A 6,509-nucleotide genomic window follows, 5' to 3' on the forward strand; every position below is an offset into this window, starting at 1 on the left:
TCCCCCTCAGGTTGGAAAAGAAAATCTTAACTCTCCAGCAGTACCACTGCTCAAAGACTTTGATGTTACTTCGAAGAAATTCGTTTTAGTTCTTTCACAGTCTCACCATTTCAGAACTGAAGCATTTTCAATATTATATTCAACAAAGCCATAGTAGTTGCTTATTTATTATATGCAACTAACAACCATTGACAAAGCCAATAGCCCTAGCTTGGTGTAGGTGTAATGTGTCTTGTTGTATTATATATCTGGATTCAATGACAGAAGCAGAAAAATACCAGTCGGGCGGCACACTATGCTAAGCACAGATTTTTTGCTTACGTGTTTTTAAGCCACACCCGAAATTACATTGGCCACTCCCCTCAGTTTTTTCATCCCACTTAAAGTGCTGACAATCCCCAGTGCTTCAGCTATAGGAACTTCATTATAGTATTTAAAAGGCGCTTACTACCCTTATGCGGGGAGCTGAAGCGCTTGACCCCGTGGGTAGCATGCTACACTGCATGTGGTGTGTAACTGGAAGGGTGCTGTCTTTGCTTTAAGACTATGTGGGAAGTGTTTCCATGTTGTGTTTGATGACCACAGAGGTGCGATTATTGTGTTATATGACGCAACACTTAGTGGTGTGATGGATGAGGAATTGTGAGCGGCAGAAGTGCATTTTAAAAATTATGTGCACTTCTGGCAGCTTTGATTAATTTGTCAGGTCCCAAAATTGTGTTGTAGTTGAATGAATGAATGAAATAGTTTTATAGAGCGCACATTACCGGAGGATGTCTTAGCGCCGAGCAGATCAAAAGACGAAAGAGGTGCAGTGGGCTGAGGATAGCCCTGGTGACTACGCTAATCAAAGTGGAAACAACCAGGTCTTTCATTGCTTTCTGAATAGCTGCAGGGTCGGTTGTGAATGGAGTGCAAGGCAAAGGGAGTTCCATAACTTTTCCCCCAGATAAGAAAGCGTTCTATCGCCCTAGTTTACACTTTTAATTCTTTGGACCATGACCATATACGCAGAGCTAGAACTAAGGTTTCTGCATTGTGTGTCCCACGAGAACCGTTCGTGGAAATAAGATGGGCCTGTTTTGTGAAGAGCTTTATGCATTTAACCTTAAAAGAGATCCTCTTCTCCACAGGCAACCAGTGAAGGCCATGCAATAGATGAGAAACTGATTTGAACTAGGGAATTTTCAGAAGTGTTCTTGCTACAGCATTCTGTAGGGAATGTAATTTTTTTATTAAGTATTTATAGGTGCCTAGATAAAGAGCATTACAGTAATCCATGTCCGGTGCGGTGCACTGTGGGAGCAGTCATGGCGTTGCGTGCCCTCTGGTGCGGTGTCCGTAGTGTGGGTGCCCGGGTGCCCTCCGCGTGCCACCAGCTGCAGCTTTTATCAGAGGCTCCGTGCTCCTCAGGGTCACCGAGCCCCGTAGAGAGCCCTCCTTCGCCAGCCTGTGCCGGGTCAGAACGCCTCTCACAGTCCAGCTATCTGGGCAGTTATGTCAGTATGGAGACCTGGTTCCATTGACCTTGGGGAGCATTACAGAAAGAGTTTTGTATGTCTTGAAGCTGTATGATAAGATTGACCCCCGCTGCGCGCGTCTGCATTATGTAGGGGAGGGGAAGGATGCTCACCTGGGAGGCGGGAAAACGGGTGTGGGGAGAGGGGAGGGGCCGAGTGGGCAGTGGTGGGAAGAGTGGGCTGGGGACGGTGAGAGGGGGCAAGAATCAGGTAAAGACAAGAAAATAAAATTTCAAACAGAGTCCAAATAACAACAGAGACAAGCAGGCAAGCGCAATTTATCAGAAAATCAAACGGACAATACTTCTGACGGCAGCAGACTTGAACACACAAGGCAGGGGTCCAGAGGCAACTACGGATCGCAGGAACTGTTACGGAGAGAGCAGGTCTGTGACCGAGGTCAAGGCGCGCCTAAGGCAAGCCCGTCTGCGCCCGTCTGCGACCCGGACGCGACCAGCGATAGGAACCCATGGCTCTCCCAGTACTCACCGCTACGATTCTACTACCCTCAACGTACTCAACTCTGGAAGACACACCGACTGCGCCAGAGCCTCCCCGAATACCACCCATGGAGAGTTCGCGTGCAGAGCTTGCCACAGATCCTTCACCATCGACAACAAGCCACCCACCACCGAAGGCTCGCCCGATGCACACACCACCAACACCCTGACTTGCATCCTCCTCAACGTGCGATTCCTACACCGACACACCGTAGAGGTCTGGGACCTGATCGACACCCTCTCGCCCGACGTCGCCTTCTTCACAGAAACCTGGACCAACGTCACCTCCGGCCCGACATCGCCACTGCCATTCCTGACGGTTGCAAGGTCCAGAGAAAAGACCACCCCCACTGCCCAGGAGGAGGACTCGTGTTACAGCAAACAAACGACGGACGGAATGCTGACAATGCAAACATTCTCCCCCAGTCAAAAGGTCTGGGTTAAATCCATCGTTCTTTTGCCTACTATGCCACCCCAGTTTGGACCCAGCCATATGAAAATCAGTCTTGACCCTTTTCCTCATGGGAACAGTCCAGACCGAACTGCCAGGCCAGGTCCTCCCTGGTCCGGAAACAAGCATCCTGGGACTGGTTCAGGGTATGTGACCCTTCTTCAGCCAGGCTAGCTTGAATCCAGTGGCAAAGTGAGCAAGGGACCCATGTCTGGGCATACCCATCCCACTTAGGGCGAAAAGTGTTACAGCAAACAAATGATGGACGGAATGCTGACAATGCAAAGATTCTCAAGCATTGTCCACCAGTCAAAAGATCTGGGTTAAATCCATCGTTCTTTTGCCCACTACGCCACCCCAGTTTGGACCCAGCCATATGCAAATCAGTAGGAGAACTCGACATCGCACACAAGCCCGCCCTCCGACTCTCTACTTCCGGCAGGAGTGACCCCCACTCCGAGACGAAACACCTCCACTTCCAGATCCAGACCAACCCCAGGACCACGCTATGCGGCACCCTCATCTACAGACCCCCGGGCCCACGCACCCAGTCCGCAAATACCATCGCCGAGCTCACTGCACCTCACGCAATCCTTAGGGACCTGAATTTCCACTTCGACAACCTCAACGACCCCCACTCCATCACCCTCCTCGACAGCCTCGCCAACCACGGACTGAAACAGCTGGTCGACACACTACGCACAGAACTGGCCACACTCTGGACCCTATCTTCACGGGATGGACCAACATCCAGTTCAGCCACACCACCCAGCCGCCCTGGACAGACCACCACTGCGTCCATTTCATCTTCAACACCACCAGCGCACCCAAGCCCGTCCCACGACCGCCACAAAGAAACTGGAGCAAGGTCACAGAGGAACTCCTCACCACCACCCTCCGCCAAGACCCACTCAGTGCCACGACCGACTCTAACTCTGCAGCCATAGAAATCCACTGCTGGATCGCCCGGTGCGCCAACATCCTCACACCCCTCCGGCACCCCGCCAAGCAACGCCCGCTGAAGGCCACCTGGTTCACCACGGAACTGCAGGAAGCCAGACGCTCGTGCAGACGCCTAGAGAAAACCTGGCGGAACCAGAAAACTTCAGAAGCACAGAACACCCACAGGAGTGCCCTGAAGGAATACCACCAACGCATCAGGGACACTAAACGGACCTTCATGAAGGACAAAATCCAGGCCAACGCGACCAGTGCCAAGGAACTGTTCAGCATCATACAGCAGCTCACCAAGCCACCCAGCGAAGCCGTGGACGTCACACCCTCCCAGCAACTCTGTGACAAGCTCAGCACATACTTCAACCATAAGATCAAGGACCTCTACAACAACTTCAGCGAACCAACGCAGGACATCAGCCCCCCCCCATCGCAGCCGACCAGCCAACGATCTCGACCTGGAAGCCTGCTACCATCGAACACATCACAGCAATCATGCACAAAACCCACTCGGGAGCCCCCACGGACCCCTGCCCACCGCACATATTCCGCAGGGCCACCGCTGCCATCACACCCGAACTGGAACCGACCATCAATGCCTCCTTCGCGTCCGGCATCTTGCCTGATGACTGGAAGCGGGCAGAGGTTAAACCCCTCCTCAAGAAGCCCACAGCTGACCCTACGGACCTGAAAAACTACCGGCCCATCTTCCTCCTCCCTTTCACAGCCAAAGTCACAAGAGACTCAGCTGACCACCTTCATCGAAGAGAACTCCATCCTAGACGCCTCTCAGTACAGATTCCGCAGCAACCACAGCACTGAAACCACTCTCCTCGCCGCCACAGACGACATCCGCCTGCTACTCGACCAGGGACACACCATGGCCCTCATCCTTCTAGACCTCTCCGCAGCTTTTGACACCATCTCCCATCCACCCTTGCAGCCAGACTTCACGACACCGGGATACAAGGAGCCACCCTTGACTGGATTCGTTCTTTTCTCGCCGGTAGAACCCAGAGGATCAGACTCCCGCCCTTCCTCTCCGAACCCACCGACATCAACTGTGGAGTTCCCCAGGGCTCATCACTTAGCCCCACGCTCTTCAACATCTACATGGCCCCCCTCGCCGCCATCGTCAGACAGCATGGCCTCAGCATCATATCCTACGCAGATGGCACCCAAATCATCCTCTCACTCACAAAGAACCCCGTAGAACCCAGTAGACACCAGACTCTGCTTCCAGGAGGGTATGAAGAACGTGGCAACCTGGATGAATGACAGCTGCCTCATGCTCAACTCAGAAAGAACCGAGGTCCTCGTCCCCTCCAACTCCGCCTGGGACAACTCCTGGTGGCCCTCTGCCTTAGGGAACCCACCCACCCCTACGGACCACACACGCAACCTCGGCATCATCCTCGACTCTTCCCTCACCATGAACCGGCAGGTCAACGCCGTTGCTTCCACATGCTTCATATGCCTGCGCATCCTCCGCAAGACCTTCAAATGGACCCCCCGACCGCAGAAAGACCGTCACCCACGCGCTCATAACCAGCAGACTGGACTACGGCAGCGCCCTATACGCCGGAATTAACAGATCTCTCCTACACAGACTCCAGACCATCCAAAATGCCGCCGCCAGACTCGTCCTCGGGACCCCACCCCACGAACACATGACCCGACACCTTCAGGACCTCCCCTGGCTCCCAGTCGAGAAGAGGGTCACCTTCAAACTCCTCACCCACGCCTACAAAGCCCTCAACAACATCGGACCCAAATACCTCAATGAGACACTATCCTTCCACGCACCCAAGAGGAACCTCCACTCCGCCGACCTCGCCCTGGCAGAGGTCCCCCACATCCACAGAAGCAGAACAGGAGGGATAGCTTTCTCCTACATTACAGCTCCCCGTTAACATCAGACGCTCGCAAACCCTGCACTCCTTCAGGAAGGACCTCAAGACCTGGCTATTCGACTGATCCGGAGCTCTCCCCCAGCCTCCCACCGCCTTGAGAACCTCACGGGTGAGTAGTGCGCTATATAAACCCCTGATTGATTGATTGATTAATTGATTGACCAAGAAAAGCTTGTGGTGGACTCCCACTTCATGAAAGACCTGGGACTGGACAGTTTGGACCAAGTCGAGATCATTATGGCAATGGAAGACGAGTTTGGGTTTGAAATCCCAGATGCGGATGGCGAGAAGCTCATGACGCCAAAAGAAATCGTAGATTACATTGCTGATAAAAAGGATGTGTACGAATGAGCTGCCTTGTTGGATTTAAGAGCCAGGTGCACATAGAGGACTTTGGGATGAGACTCGCGAGTGTGCGGATGCCGAGACTTTGCTGCATTATTGCTTCAGTTCTCCTGGACCCTGTATTTAAACATGTCTACAATGTTTTCTCATAAAAAGTGTACACGACCTAAATAGGAATTACCAAATTTAATTATTGTTATTTTACTTATGTGTGTTCTAAAGTTTGCATCAAAGGTCAATCTAAGAAAGGTCTGTAAACGACTGTGATAGCAATGTAAAGGTATGAAAGAAATACAGTTCCTAATGATAAGGAGAAAAAAAAAGAGCATTACAGTAATTCATTTGGAAGTGATGAGGGTCATCATTACAGACTTCTTTACGTCAAACAGAATGAACGGGAGGATTTCTTGTAGAACCCGCAGCATGAAGAAGTCCGCTGAGGTTACTGCATTAATTTGAGCAGAGAAACACAAATTGTTGTAAAAAATGACTCACAGGTCTCTTGCCTTCTGCACTGGCTTGGGAAGATTGCCCATATCCGACAGCCACCAGAATGCACTCCAAAAGGAGGTCTCTTTCCCATAGAGCAATACTTCAGTTTTGTCCGAGTTTAGCTTGAGGCAATTTCTCCGCATCCAACTTGCGACGTTTATCTTTTATGCACTCAATCCAAACTCCTATGCTGTCTGCGAGCTTGCCGGCATAAAATTAAAGTCGAAGTAAAAGAGATCAGAGTCCTGCCCGAACTGACTGCATGACAGTTCTGATTTAGATTGTTGCCATTATGAGCAGGCAGCTGGAGAGATTTGGTAAGACGGACTGCGTT

The 6,509-nt window shown here is 51.6% G+C and overlaps 1 pseudogene; it reads left to right on the plus strand.

Annotated features, from left to right (window-relative positions):
• Window positions 1–1,304: 1,304 nt before the first annotated feature.
• Window positions 1,305–5,786, plus strand: LOC146809480 (acyl carrier protein, mitochondrial-like; annotated as a pseudogene).
• The last annotated feature ends 723 nt before the right edge of the window (window positions 5,787–6,509 follow it).

This window comes from Triturus cristatus, chromosome 7, assembly GCF_964204655.1.
Source record: "Triturus cristatus chromosome 7, aTriCri1.1, whole genome shotgun sequence".
NCBI classification, from domain to species: Eukaryota; Metazoa; Chordata; class Amphibia; order Caudata; family Salamandridae; genus Triturus; species Triturus cristatus.